This window comes from Galeopterus variegatus, unplaced genomic scaffold, assembly GCF_000696425.1.
Source record: "Galeopterus variegatus unplaced genomic scaffold, G_variegatus-3.0.2 Scaffold676, whole genome shotgun sequence".
Classification (NCBI taxonomy): domain Eukaryota; kingdom Metazoa; phylum Chordata; class Mammalia; order Dermoptera; family Cynocephalidae; genus Galeopterus; species Galeopterus variegatus.
In genome coordinates this window covers 417,142-435,224 of record NW_007726787.1, presented here as the reverse complement: position 1 = coordinate 435,224, position 18,083 = coordinate 417,142, and the positions used below count along the sequence as shown (strand labels likewise).

General features: G+C 35.3%; 1 protein-coding gene across 5 annotated transcripts in view; it reads left to right on the top strand.

Moving 5' to 3' along the window:
• The window catches only part of AP3S1 (adaptor-related protein complex 3, sigma 1 subunit), a 58,511-nt gene that overhangs the window by 1,774 nt on the left and 38,654 nt on the right, over positions 1-18,083 (top strand). The gene's annotated exons all lie outside the window — the stretch shown is intronic.

Here is an 18,083-nt window from a genome sequence, read left to right as displayed (position 1 = left end):
TCGGTGTTGCTCCCGCGCCTCGCTCAGCCAGTGAGCGGGAGCCGGTCTGTATGTGGGATCCGAACCCTCGGATGGGAGCGCCGCCGCGCTTCACAAGCGGCGCACCATCCAGTGCGCCACCGGGCTGGCCCTACCCATTTTCTTAAAATATTGTACTAGCCTTTATTGAAGGAATCTTTCTTTTTAGCCATTTTGCCAGGGCCGTTCGTTTGCAGTGTAGAAAAGATATATTCCCACTGTGAAACAATTCAAAAATTTATTTTTCCGTATCTGAACTTATTAATTAAGCAGTATTCAAAATAGTAGGTTTCCTGGGTACTAATCTGTAGTATCAATTTAACAACTCCTATGGTGTAGAATTTATCCATAAAAGAATAAATTTAATTTGGAAATTTAGAAATACATCTTTCTCTTGCCCAGTAGGGAGAACAGAAATATCCTTTACCTTCACTTAGTAGGTAGCAGTGAAGGTTAATGTGGGAAGAGGTGGTTCTGGCGGCAGTGGCAACTCTGGTGGCATTTTCGGCTATTGCATTAGTGACTGACCTACCAGGGGCAGGGAGCTAGAAGGTGTAAAAAGAAGAATCTAGTGATCACTTGACCATGTAGAAGTATGGTGCCAGAAGCTGTTTCTGTGTTTTAGTCTTGTATAGATTGGGTTTTGACAATTGTGTGTTTATTTTTGTTTTCAAGAATATTTTAAGGTTATATTTGTTTCCTCTACTAGACTGTAACCTATTTGAGGGTGGACATCTTTTGCATACATTTATTCTATCAGTTTGTCAACAAATATTTATTTCATGCCTACCTACCCTGTGCAGGCACTGTTTTAAGATGTGAAGATGAACAGGTTTACTTCTACTCTGGATAGTGATAAATGCTGTGGAAAAAATAAAGCAGGGAACGGTAACAGGGAGTGTGGGGATGACAGTTTAAAGTAGGGTAGTCAGGTAAATTCTCACTGAGAAGGTGACGTTTGAGCAAAGACTCGAAGGAGGTAAGAAGGAAGAAAAGCATTTCATATAGAGAAAGCCACAAGTGCAAAGGCCCTGATGAAAAAATGCCTGTTTGAGGAACGTACTCTGTTTGAAAAACACCAAGAAGACTGGCATGGTAAGAGCAGACAATGTAAAAGGAGTAGTTGGAAATGATGTCCATTTGTATAGGGCATCTGAATACATTCTATTCTTGCTGCCTGGAATGTCCTTCACTTCTTTTGCCACGTGTCCAAATTCGATCTCTTGTTTTAGGCCCAGATCAAATATTACCTAAGCATTCCCTGAAGGCTTTTATCTTGCTGAAAGACTCCTCTTCGTTCTTAAGATTTCGTTTTTTATCTTTACTATGGTACAGTATTCTGTTTCACAGCTTATAATTCCTTGGGGAATCCATCCTATAGAATCCTTGAGGAAAGGTATCTGGTTTTAGATATATTTGTGTCATCCGCAGCAATCAGCACTGAGTCTTAAACATAGAAAACTCTCAATAAATCGTTGCTAAATGCATACATTTAGGATCTCCTAGCTTGGGATAGTTTGGGTTAGAATTGACTTCCTAAGTTTCCTTCTAACTTAAAATTTAGTCCCTCATTGAAAAGAAATTTTAAGATTCAATGCTTTTAGCACAGAAGTAAAGGTGGAATAGCTGTTACTTCAACTGTTTTAAATTGAAAGAAGTCTCCAAGAAGTATATATACAGTAAGATTGACAGTTTTGAGTTTAATTTATCAAGCAATATCAGGGAGTGTGACTGGGCTAACAGCTCTGTACCCTGACTGCATTGGGTTTTCCCTGACTGCATTGGATTTTCATTCTTTATTAATCCACCCTCATGATGTAGCGATTCATAAAGTTCATCTCTACCCTATAATAGTGCAGATTTCCATTTCATGCTATAATAGATTTTTAGATTTGATTGTGCCTCCAAACTGTTATGTGTGAGACATATGAAATCACACTCCTATTTTGTTAAACTGCAGTTTGGTTCATTCTGCTAGAGTCAGACGTTTATAATTCAAGGGTGAACTCAGAACGCATCCCCTTTTATTTTTGCTTTTTATATCCTTGAGCTATGATTGCAGTTCAAATGTTTTTCTTGGTTTGTTTCTTTAAAGTGATGTTTAGCTACAGTAACTTGGCAACAATAACCTTTTGTCTTTTAATATTTGTCTGGCAATATTTGTGTATTACTGTAAATGACTAATGAGACTTATATTTCATAAACCAGGTATATTTTTACATAGCTATCAAATAAGAAAAAAAATTCTTGGGTTATGATTCCTGTGTTGTTAATGAACTATGGCACATCCTTTGATGAATCACTTTAATAAAGTAGAAATGTTTTTCTTTCATATGAATTTTCTTAGTTGTTTCCACAAATATAAAAGATTGTATGTGTATATGTGTGCACACATATACACCACATATATTTTATATTTGTGGAAACAACTAAGAAAATTCATATGAAAGAAAAACATTTCTACTTTATTAAAGTGATTCATCAAAGGATGTGCCATAGTTCATTAACAACACAGGAATCATAACCCAAGAATTTTTTTTCTTATTTGATAGCTATGTAAAAATATACCTGGTTTATGAAATATAAGTCTCATTAGTCATTTACAGTAATACACAAATATTGCCAGACAAATATTAAAAGACAAAAGGTTATTGTTGCCAAGTTACTGTAGCTAAACATCACTTTAAAGAAACAAACCAAGAAAAACATTTGAACTGCAATCATAGCTCAAGGATATAAAAAGCAAAAATAAAAGGGGATGCGTTCTGAGTTCACCCTTGAATTATAAACGTCTGACTCTAGCAGAATGAACCAAACTGCAGTTTAACAAAATAGGAGTGTGATTTCATATGTCTCACACATAACAGTTTGGAGGCACAATCAAATCTAAAAATCTATTATAGCATGAAATGGAAATCTGCACTATTATAGGGTAGAGATGAACTTTATGAATCGCTACATCATGAGGGTGGATTAATAAAGAATGAAAATCCAATGCAGTCAGGGAAAACCCAATGCAGTCAGGGTACAGAGCTGTTAGCCCAGTCACACTCCCTGATATTGCTTGATAAATTAAACTCAAAACTGTCAATCTTACTGTATATATACTTCTTGGAGACTTCAGCAAGCAAACGGAAAGGACATTCTTGGGGGGGAGGGGAGAGAGGGAGGAGGGAGGGAGGTGTCGGTGATGGGCCATAATAATCATATACAGTGTATATTGACAAAATAAAAATTTAACGAAAAAAAAAATAAAGTGCAAACAAGAAAATTATAAAACTGTAACAATGCATGCATTGCCTAAATTTTCTTGTAAACTGTATCTGATTATTAAGTTGTTTGGCAACCAAATGCAAGCCCTAGAAGGCACTCTGATTGTTCCTCCCTTTTTTTGAAATTTTTAACATAAAAAATACAAGGTATTGAAAGTATGCGTAACTTTTTTTTCTTTTAAAAAATCCTTAACAAAGATTCATCCGTGTTCACTGATATCTTTTTTTTTTTTTTAAAGATGACTGGTAAGGGTATCTTAACCCTTGACTTGGAGTTGTCAGCACCACGCTCAGCCAATGAGCTAACCGGCCATCCCTATATGGGATCTGAACCCGGGGCCTTGGTGTTATCAGCACCACACTCTCCCGAGTGAGCCACAGGCCAGCCCACTGATATCTTTTTTTTTTAGTAACTATTAAGACAATGTAGCAGATAGAATAATTAAACTTATTTCTGTGGTCAAGATATAATTATCAACAGTTCTGAGTATTAGGCAGTTAACACATTAACACATAGTATTTTAGTTTTTTTGTGAAGAAGAAAATTCCAAATTATTTGTTTTTTTCTATATTGATTAAGATGTTTTTGGCTGCATAAATTGGGTTTTATGTAGCCTGAAACAAATTTGCTTAAAAGGAATTATGTTAGGGTACCTAATAGGAAGTACAGAGTAGCAGATAGATTCCAAAATTATTTGGTTCAGCAAATCAATGACTTGATCATAGATCCAGTTTCTTTCTCTTTCTCTGCTTTACTTTTCATAAAATTGGTATTATCCAAAGGCTGATTTCATCCTAGAAATCAGTGATAATCAGTTTAATCTAGAAAGAGACAGTGATCTGTTTCAGTAATCCTAGAATATGTCTTTCCCTTCAGTCTATTTAGACCTACACGATCAATAATAGCTTACCCTAATCAGGATCCAACCTTGGAACTGAGGATGAGGGTGCAAACACAGATAAAATTGATATTCTATTGGAAAGATGGAAGAGAGGTGTGGCTGTTAAGTAGGCAAATAAGGGCCCACTATTCCCTCTTTTTAAATTTTTACTTTTAGGGCCGGCCGGTGGCTCACTCGGGAGAGTGCCGTGCTGATAACACCAAGGCCCCGGGTTCGGATCCCATATAGGGATGGCCGGTTAGCTCGCTGGCTGAGCGTGGTGCTGACAACACCAAGTCAAGGGTTAAGATCCCTTTACCAGTCATCTTTTTAAAAATAAATAAATAAATAAATTTTTATTTTTATTAACATATAGTTGACAAAAATTGTATATGTTTATGGTGTCCATATCTTTCAATATATGTATACATTGTGCAGTTGTTAAATAAAACTAATTAAAATATCTATCACCACTATTACCTTTTTATTTGCTCATGTTTCCTCTGAATAGATATTATTTTTTATTCTCTGTAATTTTAGATTGCTTCCGAGGTTGTTACTATCAGGAACAATTCTTTGTAATATACAGTCCTGAATATGTGCCACAATAGATCGTTGTTCAAGGTATTCCTTATATCAAAGAATCATTGAAAATTTTAAATTCTGATATGGTCTCAATTTTGTATGAAGTATAATGAAGGACTTGCTTTTTAAAAATTAATGTTAATTAAACCTGTTAAATTGAAATGTAAAGGAGGAAATAATGATTTTTGGTTTTGAAGGGAATGTTACAAATAGTACAATGTTCCTGGGCCTTTCTAAACAGAGGAAGACCACCTTGTAAAAGTCTGGTTTTAACCACCTTTTAAAGGGTGGTTGTATTATGTTTCCTTAGCAGAGTCATTGATTGTTAAATCATTTATTGTTTTAAAAGTTTCCTTTTTGTGATTATGTGGAAAATAGTTAAATATTAAGATCACTAAGGTCATGCTTGATTTTACCACACACTGATAATTATTAACATTTAGTGTATTGCCTCCAGTCTTTATTTTTCGTTCCAGAATGTCTCAATGAAGAGAATACACCTTTTAGACATATTAATAATACATAATGAGTGCATTGAAGGATTTATCAAACATTTGTGACTTTAAGATAAGCAAATATGTAATGTCCAGCCGCTCTGTTAAAAAGACTTTAAGTACATTAATGTATGTTAATAGCACATTAATAATTTGCAAATATGTGTTTTTTTCCTCTTGTGTATGTCTTTCTTTTTTACAAGGTTGAACTCATATGTCCCTAAATATATCAGGGTTCTTTCCTTTTCTGTTTCCAAAGGGAAATCTTTTCTGATTTTTCTTGGAAAATCAGTTCATTCTTGTCTTTAGCATTTTGTACTCATGGATTATGGGTTTCTTCACTGCAGCTGCTAATCCAAGGTGATTCTAACTTGTAGACCACCTAGAGGGGCCAGTCCCCCTCCAGCCTCTTGTTATATAAAACTCTTACATTATGATCAATTACACTTGTTCTTTCCTTTACCATTCTGCCTTGTCAGCCTTCTCCTTTTCAAATCCTTTAACCTGCACTATAGATAAACAACGTTCTTTACTGAAGGATCAGGCAACTCTTAGAAGGGTCTTGCGGTGTGAGAGGAATAAAGGTCAATTCTAGCTAACAGGTGTTTTCTCAAAACCCCAAGTGAAGGCACTTCTAAACTTAGGTTTTTGAGAGGGAGAGTGGCCTTTCTGGATACTACTTGATCTTTGTCTCCATGGCACGCTCCTTTCTTTCCCTGCCCATATTTCTTCAACAAGTATTTATTTGTTGATTATATAGCCCTGTTCTAAGCACTGGTAATATAGTGATGAGTAAGACATGTTACCCCTGCCCTTCAGGTTTACGTTCTAGTGATAGGAGATAGAAAATAAATTATAAAAGATTGTGATTAGTCTATGAAGAAAATGAAACACTGAAAGGGGATAAAGAATGATGGGGGAGAGGCTATATTAGATAGGATCATTAGGGAAAGCCTCTTTGAGGACCTGGTGTCTGAGAAGAGAACTGAATAAGGTAAGGGAGAAATAGTTATGAGAACAACAGAGGAGAGAATATTTCAGACAGAGTTGTGGACTACCTCAAATGAGTCCAAATTTGACGTGTTCAGGAATAGCAAGAAGGCAAGCTGAGTAATCACAGGAAAGAGTGGCAGGAGACGAGGTCCGAGAGAAAGTTTATACCTGTATGCCACATCATGTCCCTTCTTCACATCTTTCTGTCTAATGATATCATCCCCAACATGCTGTCCACAAGAAGAGCTATTTCTCCTGGAATCCTACTTATAGTTTACACATTTGAACAATGTCTCTGCAGAAGAGGCAGTGATGCTCTCCTCTGCTCAGTTATTTTTTTCTGTACCCAGTTATTGTTAGGCTCTGGAGAGATATAGGGGTGCTAGTCCAATGAATGAAAGTAAAAGTGAGTACTCCAATTTTGTGCTGCAGCCTCTGTATCAATGAGACCTCAGATCAAGCTGGTAAGCTGGTTACTTGTGAAGTAACAGAACTCAAGAAGAAAAGCATTTATTTTTATTACACATCTTACAGTCTTAATTATATGTGAACCGAGTTTATGTGAAGCCCAGCTGACCAACCTTTATTATTGTACTGAGAAGCATTTACATCTTTCCTGTCTTTCTTAAACTGATGTAATTACAAGAATCTCTAGCTGTCAGTAATTGTTCTCTTTGCTACCCAGGAGGAAAGGGCTCTTTTTCAATATTCTAGACCCAATGAATGGTTTTGATTTCTGTGTGCTAAGTAGGAAAGACTGCCAGCTCATCCTACTGCATACGTATCCTACTATTTCCTGTCATTAATTAATGATATAAAAGGGATATAAAATAAATTTTTATTGTGACAAAACAAAAATAACAAAATTTAGCATTTTACTATTTTAAGCATTTTTAAGTGTGCCGTTCTGTGGCACTAAGTACATTCACATTGTTGTGCCACCGTCACCACCAACAATCTCCAGAAGTTTTTCATTTCCCCTAGCTGAAACTCTGTACTCAATAAATGTCAACTCCCCATTCTCCCTTTCTCCCAGCCCCTCGAAACTACTGTTCCATTTTCTGTCTCTAAGGATTTGAGTACTCTAGGAACCTCACATAGGAATCATAGAATATTTGTCCTTTTGTGACTGGTGTTATTTCATTTAGCAGAATGTCTTTAAGGTTCATTTATGTTGCAGAATGTGTCAAAATTTCCTTACTCTTCAGGCTGAATAATATTCCATCATGTTTTGTTTTTGTGGCTGGCCAGTATGGGGACCCGAACCTGTGACTTTGGTGTCATAACTCTTTGGTTATTGTGAATAATGCTGCTGTGAACATGGGTGTACAAATATCTGTTCGACTCTCTGCTTTTACTTCTTTTGGATATATGCCCTCAAGTGTAATTGCTGGATCATATGGTGATTCTATGTTTAATGTTTTTGAGGAATCACCATACTGTTTTCCACAGCAGTTGTCTCATTTTACATTCCCACCCAGTAATGCACAAGGGTTCCAGTTTCTTCATATCTTCGTCACTTATTATTTTTTGTTTTGTAGTAATAGCCATTCTAATGGGTATGCAGTGATATCTCATTGTGATTTTGATTTGCTTTTCCCTAATGACTGGTGATGTTAAGCATCTTTTTGTCTGCTTATTGCCCATTCGTTTGTCTTTAGAGGAATGTCTATTCAAGTCCTTTGACCATTTTTTAATCCGGTTGTTTGTTTTTTGTTTTTGTTGAGTTGTAGGAGTTCTATATATATTCTGGATATCAATTTCTTATTCGATATACGATTTGCAAATATTTTCTCCCATTCTGTGGGTTGCCTTTCTTTCTGTTGATAGTGTCCCTTGATGTACAAAATTTTTAATACTTTTACGAGGTTCAACTTTATTTTTTCTTTTCGTGTCACATCTAGAAAATAATTTTTTAATGACTACTTAATTGTTCATTGTGTGGTATACTATAATTTATTTAACCTATCTTCTACTGTGGACTTTAATTTTGAATAAAGTTTTTTTGATGAAGACTAAACAAGAAAATGCTTGTAAGGCCTGACACCTAATAAGGACTTAGTAATTGTTACTTAAACTAATAGTAATAGTTACTTTTATTACTCCTCCTTGCTACTTTCCACTCCTGGTTGGAAGACCATGTAGTTAAGGGACTAGAGAACATTCCAGAGATTGCTCTCAAATACTTTGTATTTCCACAGGATGAATTGTGTCTTTTATTTTTCATCTCAAAGATCCTAGTGTTTAAATTATGTGGGCCCTGCTTTGGATTGAACTAACTTATTACAAAATACAAAGTCCTCTAAGACTCTTTCAACTATCATCACAATCTAAGTTTAGAATACTTTCATCAAACCAAGTGAAACTCGGAACCCATTAGCAGTCACTTTCTAATACCCACTCCCCTTTGCCCCCGGCAATCACTAATATATTTTGTCTTTATAATTTTGTCTATTTTGGACATTCCATGTAAATCAATTTATGAAATATGTAATCTTTTGTGATTGGCTTCTTTCACTTTGTATGATGCTTTCAAGATTCACTCATTTTGTAGCATATATTAGTACTTCATCCCCTTTTTTGGCCAGATAATATTCTGTTGTATGGCTATATAACATGTTTTCTTAATCCATTTATCAACTGATGGACATTTGAGTTGGTTCCAGTTTTGGGCTACATACTATGAATAATGCTGCTGTGAACATTCATGTACAGATTTTTGTTTGTACATATATGGTCTCATTTCTCTTAGGTACATACTTGTGAGTGGAATTGTTGGATCATATGGTGACTCTGTGTTTAGTTGTTTGAAGAACTGCCAGACCATATTCCAAAGTAGCTGTACCGTTTGATATTCTTACCAGCAATGTATGAGGGTTTCAGCTTCTCTGTATCCTCACCACATCTTGTTATTGTCTGTCATTTTGATTCTGGCCATTCTGGTGGGTGTCAAATGGTATATATCATTGTGGTTTTGATTTGTATTTTCCTAATGACAAATGATGTTCAGCATATTTTTATGTGATTGCTGGTCATTTGCATATCTTTCTTTTTGAAGAAATATTTATTGAAATTATTTGTCCTTTTTAAGTTGGGTTGTCTTTTTATTATTGAGTTGTAGGAGTTCTTTATGTATTCTGGATACAAGCCTCTTATCAGATATATGATTTGCAAATATTTCCTCCCATTCCATGGGTTGTTATTTCACTTTCTTGCTGATATCACTTGCAGCACATGGTTTTGAATTCTGATGTAATCCAGTTTATGTTTTTTCTTTGCTGGTGCTTTTGTTGTTGTATCTGAGAAAGCATTCCCTAATTCAAGTCATAAAATTTTGTACCTATATTTCCTTCCAACAGTTAAGTAGCTTTAGTTCTTACATTTAGTTCTATGATCCATTTTGACTTAGTTTTTTGTATGGTGTATGGTTGGGAATCCAACTTTATTCTTTTAGATGTGTATATCCAGTTGTTCCAACACCACTTGTTGAAGACTGTTCTTTCCCATTGAATTGTCTTGGTACTTTACCTCAACCTTTTCCCCCAAATTTTACCTTCTTCTTTGAGTTCTCAGACCTTCCAGCTACCGCCGTTGTTCAAACTCTCCTTAAATATTTCAAACTCAGTCTGTCACTTTCTCAGCTTTTTGTTATTTAAGTGAAATAATAAGGTGTTTGCCACTGAAACTGAGAAACGTCTTAGTGAGGTAGGTGATGGTTTAGGGTGTTAATAATAGCTGCCATTTATTTAGCACTTGCTTTGTTCTCCAAAGCATTTTTTATACATTGTAAGGGAAAATTTCAGAGAGTTTTTCTCTAAAGAAATTTGATGAAACATCTTGGGGAGTACTAATAAAGTTTCTGTTGTAGGTGCCCTATTCCCTTCTTGTTTGGGATTTAAGGATACCCCATCCTGATTGCTGGTTCTTTGCATACTTTGGCTAAAGTGAGACCTGCCCACATACACAGAGTCTCCATCCAGACTTCCTACTTAGGAGAGGTCTGGCAAAAAGCACATTCACTGAATTTTCTTTGCTCTGGGGCCTTCTCTTTTTCACAATTCCTAAATGTTCAATTGTTCTGAGGCTTACTCATATTTATCTTCCTTTTAATGCAAAATGAACTAATTATTATTCCTCATACACACTCTTATTTTCCTGATTCCATGCCTTTGTCCAAATTGTTCCTTCTATCTTAAATGCCATGCAACTTCATACTCCCTATACTCTATATTTCTGAATTCTACCTATTCTTTAAGGTCATTCCTAGATATCTGTCACTTTTCTTTGAAAATAATAATACTGTTGCACAAAATCACTGTTCCCTTTCTTATAGTATGTTATTTGTACTGCTCTTACGTTAGAGATTGCCCTCAAACTTTCATTCTAAAGATACCTATTTCTTTTCTGGAATATAAAAAAGGCAAGGTACAAAACACTAAATAAAAATTTAAAATAACTGTATTCATATTTTATTTCTTGTATTATAAGTTCTTCGAATAGAGGATCTACTTCTCTTTCATCTTGGTAATCCTCTATATTCTGACATCTAGTGGAGTGAATGAATGCATTTTAAGAAAATATTTTCTTAAAATTTTTTAAAGAATGATGAGGATAATGACGTATTTAATGTTTGATTAGATGAAAGTTTTATTTTAAAGTTGCCTTTTATGACATAAGCATAAACTCAGGAAGGAAACATAGGAAAAGAGAAAGTTTATTAGTAGGTTCCTGAATTTTTAGCTTATTTTTGTTTTTCATTAATGCTTTAAGAAGTATTTAAGTAATAAAGTCTGTTGCCTTTATATAACTCTAGTTGTCTTTTAACTGATCTAATCTAGGAGTGTGACCAACTGAAATGTATCTCTTTTTGACTTCCGTTATGAAACTATAGTGTTAGGAAATTTGATGACCCTGAAGTAAGCTCCAGGCTTCTCTATGAAAGCTGTTAAATTAAACTAATTATTAAAGAAAGGGAAATTGTCTTAGTTCAGCAGGGGCTTGATTTATTTAATCTTAGCTTAGACTTTGGATGTATGATTAAAATTTTAAGGTGTTCTTTCCCATGTTGATTTTCTTAATTGAGAATTGCCAGCATTCTAAGAAGGATGATTCTATCGGAGTTCATATGAGAAATTCCTTTCACTGTTAAAATAATAAAACATAAAGCTTAGCATATTTAACATGTTTTTTGTTGATAAACAATAACATAATGCAAAAGGATAACTTTCCTCAAAAGAAAACTCCCCATAAGATCTTTATACTATCATTGAAATTCTGGAGCTTGTTTTACAGATAGGGTCCAGAGGTAGATACTTAAAATTAGTCAGTGTTAATGCATGCTAAGTGTGTGCTACATACTGTTCTAAGAGCTTTCTGTATATGAACTCAATCCTCACTACAACTCTCTGGGATAGATATAGTTATTTTCTCCATGCTACAGATGAGGAAAACTCAGGCACAGAGAGGTTAAGTAACTTGCCCAAAGTTACACAGTTAATAAAGAGCACATCCAGGAGTAAACCCAGTCTGGTTGCATATTCCATACTGTCCTGTCACCTCTCCCTCGGGGTGACGGAGACAGAGATGCAATGGATGACTCAAAGCCTATTTCTCCTGAGCATTGAGAGGCCTGAAGAGGTTAAATCCAAGGAACAACTTCTTCAAGAGAGAAGGAATTCCTGGGAAATGATCCCGAATCAGGGCTTTTCTTGGTTTTTTATTGTCCAGGCAAAAAGTTACAGAAAAGAACACAGGTGGTTAATCAGTCATAGTGAAAACATAAACAAACTGGCTACCTAACAATTTTCATTAAAGCAGGTGCAACTTAAAAATAGTTTAATCAATTTACCATCAAAGGAGTCCTAAAACTAAGCTATGTGAACTACAGAAGAACCAATGAGATAATCGTTATGGCAACACTTAGTTCCCTAGGAAACCTAGAGAAGCAGGTGAAAGTGAAATGTGGAACCAGCCGCTAATTGGCAGAGTAGCCTTGAAGCTTTCAGTACACATATTTTCCCATAATTAGGTTTAGCTGCACCAAGGGCATCTGCCCTTACAGTAAGCACTTACTTATGCTCACTTAAAATTCTCATATCCCCACCAGAGACTTTTTAGCCCTGTGAAAGTTTTCTGTTTTTTCCCAAGCTTAGCATTTCTGCGTGCAATACTAAAAGGTTAGGTTATTCCTCAAAGTACAAGGCTTTGGCCTTGCTAAAACTATGGGGCTGTGGCCCCACTATGCTACAGCCTAAACTAAAGGGCTTTGGCCATTCTAATGGCTAAGGACTGTTGTCCTACTAAGATAAAGATCCTACTAAGCTACAGCCTGATCTAAGGACTGTGGTCCTTCTAATCTAAGAGCTGTGGCCCTACTAGGCTAAAGGTTAAGGCCCTGTGAAATACATGCACTTTTTTAATATTAGTACCCTCTACACTCTCCTCCCTCCCTTTTTTACTTTTAGTTTGTTTATCCAAGTTATGTGTATTCATAGGTTGAAGAATCTAATAGTTCTATAACATTTATTATGAAAAATAACATTCCCTCATTTGCCCCTTCCCTCATTTGCCCCTTCCCTCATTTGCCCCTTCCCACAGGTAATTACTTTTAGCTGATTAGTACCACAGACTTAGTGGCTAAAACAACACAACCGTATTATGATACAATTCTGTGGGTTAGAAATCTGACATGGATTTATTGGGTTAAAATTAAGGTATGAGCAGAGAGCTGTTTCCCTTTCTGGAGCCTGTCGGGTGGAATCCATTTCTTTGCCTTTTCCATCTCTTGGAGATAGATGGCTCATGACTTCTGCCCTCCATCTCTATAGCCAGCTGCATAGCATCTCTCTGGTTCTTCTGTAGTCACATCTCCTTCTGTCCGCAGCCTAGGAGAGGCTCTTGGATTTTAAGGAATGTGTGATGAAATTTGGCCCACCCAGATAATCTGGGATAATTTCCTCATATCAAGATCCTTAATTTAATCACATCTGCAAAGGCCTTTTGTCACGTAAGGGGACATATTTTTAGGCTCCAGGGATTAGAATGTTTTTATTTTCATTATGGTCTGCCTACCATAGTACCCCTTGCTCTCCAAAGACCTTCTGTTTTATCTGTTCTTGGGAATAGTCCTACAGACTTTTCTTGGGGATGGCGGAGGGAATTTAGTGATCCTTATTGCTTTTTAAGCAGACTTTTAGTCAGTGCTCCTTATTTTACATTCCTCTTTTCATCCTCACTTCCAGAAGTACTTAAAAGTACCAATACATGAACCTTTGGCTATTTTGTGATACAAATTGAGTTCTTAGATTTTCCTCTCACCAGTTTAAGATTTAATTTTTAAGGTCTACTTGATACTTTACCACTCATGCAACCACTTTTCAAAATTTTGTTTTTGTCTTCCTTTCCCATTCTCCTCATCCTTGTGGGTTTGTGCCTTTAAAAAAAAAAAAATGCCCCTTAATATTGTTTTAGCTGGGGTTTGGGTAGGCAACAAAAGTATATGTGTTTAATCTACCATCTTAATTAGAACAGAACTCATACTTTTAACTCCTACACCATACTGCCTTAACTTTATTGCCTTTTGTGTGTGTGTAAGGTAACCCAGATATTGGATAATCTAAATGGATGTGGGTCCTGTCTTCTAGATTACAAAGTTACGTATTCGTACACTTTATTGGCTCCTCTATGCCAGCTACTCTGCTGAGCATTTAAGATATAAAGCTCAGATTCTAGTGTTAGAGTTCAGATGTCTACAAAGGAAATTTGAGAAAATTGTTATAAGTATATACTAGGCATAGGAACAGTACCAAGGAAGCATGAAGGAAGAAGCAACCAATTTTTTTCTGAGAAAGTCAAAAAAGACTTCATTAAGTAGTGATGTTTGAGCTGTGTCTTTTAAATAGTATTGCTAGAGAATGGAGTGAGGAAGGTGTTCCAAGGTAGAAGTAGGAAAATATGAAGGGAATGAATGGTGAGAAGTTCAGTGTGGCTGGAACAGATTGTATAGGGGAGAAGAAATAGTGAAACTTCATGAGGTAGGTCTGGATTCGGTTTTGGAGGATATTTTATGGCATGGTATGAAGTTTGTATTTTAGGTCAGATGAAAATTGCTGGTATTTAAGAAAGGGAATAATAAATACTGGGTTTTTGTTGTTATTAGGGAGTAATTCTAGCAGCATGTTGGGACAGTCTGGAGTAGGGAGACAGGAGGTAGGCTAAGTGTTTAGGTGGCTCTTGTAGTATTCTGAGTAAGAATAAGAATCTGAATTGAGATAATGTCTTTGAATCCAGCTTTACTGTTGTTTCTGAAGTAGAATTAACAGGTGGTGACTGAATGGACATGGGAAGTGAAAGAAAAGGAATCATCAAGATTTTTTGCATAAGATACTGGAATGAATGATGATGCCGTTAACTGAGATTAGAAATATAATAATAATAGGTTTAGAAAAAATGTAATGTTTTTAGTCTTTAACATCTAAGTTTTTATATAATTTTATGGAGTACAAGTGGAGATGTCCATTTGGAAGCTGGTAATATCATCAGCAACTGAGAAAAGTGTCCTTTTAGGCATTAAGAATATAAACGAATTAAACATTAGGAAGATAATAACATGGTTGAAACCACAAGGATAGGTAAGGTCATCCAAGGGACACCATTTAGCTCCAGAAGAAGATTAGAAGGAAGCAGGTAGAAATGATTAAGCACACCAAAGGAGGGAAGAGGGCAGCTGTCTTACACAGTGTGTTCTCCTTCCCTCCCTCCTTTCAGTATTTTTTATGAAATATTGAGTAGGCACAAAAGAATATTTATGTATTAAATATATGTAAGGTATAGGAAATAATACCCTAACTATTGTGTTAGAAAAATTACCAATACCTTTGAAGTCTTTTTGTATCTCTCTTTTCTGTTCCATTCTGTTCCCCCTCTACTCAGAGATAACCACCATTCTGAATTTTTTAAATCATACTCTCATTTTTGTTTTACCACGTATTTTTGTCCTTAAACAATTTATTGTTGTTTTGCATGTTTTTGAACTTAAAAAACGATTGTCATAATGTATATGTTTTTCATTGACTTCATTTTTAAAATCATTCAACATTTTTTGAGGTTCATTCTTGATGTTACCTTTAGTTATAATCATTCATTTTTATTGTGTAATATTACATGCACAAATAAACCATATTTTATGTATACATTCTAGCATTGATATTTTGTTAATGTAGAAAATTATATTAATCAGTTTTCTAATACTAAACCAACCTGTTGTTACTAGAATAAATGATGTATCAGTGTTTTAAAAAATAAATTTGTATCTATGTTCATTACTGAGATTGCCCTATAATTTTCATTTCTCATAGCTTCCTTGTCTGATTTGGTATGGGTGTTAAGTTCGCCTTACAAAATGAATTGATGACTTTTTAACTTTCTTTCAGCAGTCTTTTCTAGTTTTCAGTGTACAAGTCTTGCACATTTTTTATTAAATTTATTCATAAGTGTTTTTTTAATTCTTCTTTTTGGTGGGATGATATTATGAATGGGATTGCTTTCTTAATTTTCTTTTCAGATTGTTCATTGCAAGTGTATAGAAATATAGTGAGTGCTGGCTGTTAGCTCAGTTGGTTAGAGCATGCTGCTGATAACTCCAAGGTCCAGGGTTTAGTCCCTGTATTGGCTAGCTGCCAAAAAAAACCTCCAAAAAACATAGAAATACAATGGATTTTTTTGTGTTAAGTTTGTGTCTTTCAATTTTGCTGAATTTATTAGCCCTAACAGTTTTCTTTGTGGATTCTTTAGGGTTTTTTAGGTATAAGATCATGTCATCTGTGAAAAGAGGTAGTTTTATTTGCTCCTTTTCAATTTGGATGCCTGTTTGGGATTTTTTTGAAAACGTGTTTTTAATTATTAACTGTTATTTTTAATTGCAATGTAGTGTAGTTAGAGAATTTAATTTTTATGCAACTAATCCTTTGAAATGACTTAATTATTCCTTTGATTTTCTTTATAGTTTTATTTTTATTGCCTATATATTATTTAGTTTTGCATGTTTTTTTTAATGGAGTGATTATGAATCATTGTGGTATTTGCTTTTTCTCCTCCTGCTGTGGACTGAATTGTGTTCCCCCAAAATTTATATGTTGGAGCCCTAACCCCCAATGTGATGGTATTTGGAGTTTGGGCCTTTGGGAAATAATTAGGTTTAGATGAGGTAATGAGGGTGGGACCCTCTTGATGAAATTAGTGCCCTTATAAGAAATTTCAGAAAGCTTGCTTTTGCCCTCTCTCTCTACCAAGTGAAGACACAGAGAAGGCAGTTGTCTACAAGACAGGAGGAGAGCTCTCAATAGAAATGAACATGGTGGCCCTTGATCTTAGACTTCTAGACTCTAGAACTGTGAGAAAATTAACTTCTGTTATTTAAGCCACCCACTTGATGGTGTTTTGTATGGCAGTCAGAGCTAAGCTACCCTCTTGTTTTCCACATTGTTTTGAGAATCATTCATATTTAAGGGTGTAATTTAGTTCTTCAATTTGCTTCTTATAAGATTTCATTGTATGAGTACACCATAATTTATCCATTCTGTGATTGAAGGACATTTGGTTTGTTTTCAGTTTTTTTTGTTGTTATAAACAGTATTTTTATGAACAGTCTTCTATGTGTCTCCTGGTGCGCAGGTTAAGAGTTTATTATATGCATGAAATTGCTAATATTCATTTGTTTTTAACCTTCAAGAACAGTGGTTTTGGGGCTGGCCCGGTGGCGCACTGGATAGTGCGCCGCTTGGGAAGCGCGGTGGCGCTCCCGCCCGAGGGTTCGTATCCCACATACAGACTGGTTCCCGCTCACTGGCTGAGCGAGGCGCGGGAGCAACACCGAGGGTTGCGATTCCGTTGCCGGTCCCGGTCCGGTACGGGTGCGACACTGAGGGTTGCGATCTGTTGCCGGACACGGAAAAAGACAAAAAGACAAAAACAAAAAAAAAAGAACAGTGGTTTTATATAGTTTAGAATAGTATCTAGGAGTGAAAGTGCTGGTTCAGAAAACTGTTTTCCCAAGTGATTGTACAGTTTACCCTCCCACTGGTGGGATAAGAGTTTCTTTGGCTTCACATCTCTGTCAACGTTTGATATTGCCATATTTTTACAGTTTTGCTAATGTGCATGTGGAGTTGCTATCTCATTATTATTTTAATTTGTATTTCACTTTATTACTATTGAGGTTTAGCATCTTTTCATTTGTGTATGGACCATCATATTTTTTTCCCCTGAAATTCCTGTTCGTGATTTTGTTCACTTTTCTGTTGCAATGTTTGCAAAGCTGATTCTTCTTAACTGGGATATGAGTTGCTTGGTTTAATTTAGTAAATATTTATTGAACCAACTCTTGGTTTTAGGTCATGCTTATATGAAGATGAATAAGATGGATGGACTCTTACCTCAATATGCATTTAGTAAAGGTTAAACTTAATTGGAAGCTTCAAACTTCTGTGTGGTCTTCCATTCAAATATAGATTAGGTACATGAATTATTTGCAACTTTACCTCTCTGTTCAGTATATTCATTTGTGAAACAATGAACTTTGACTAATTAATATCTAGTCTTCCTTTTACTAGTATATGTAATTCATCTAATATTTTTCTTGTTGGAATTTGAAACTTAGAAATGTTATTTTTTATTGTGATTGCAAACTATAAAGCACTGGGTTTTTTGGTTTTTTTCTTCTTTTTCATCAAAAAATGTTGGGTTTTGATTTTCTGTAAGATGTAATTGTAGTTAGTTCTCCAAGGACTCCTCTCTTAGATGGATTTCCTAGACACATATTACTACCTTTTATTTTATTTCTC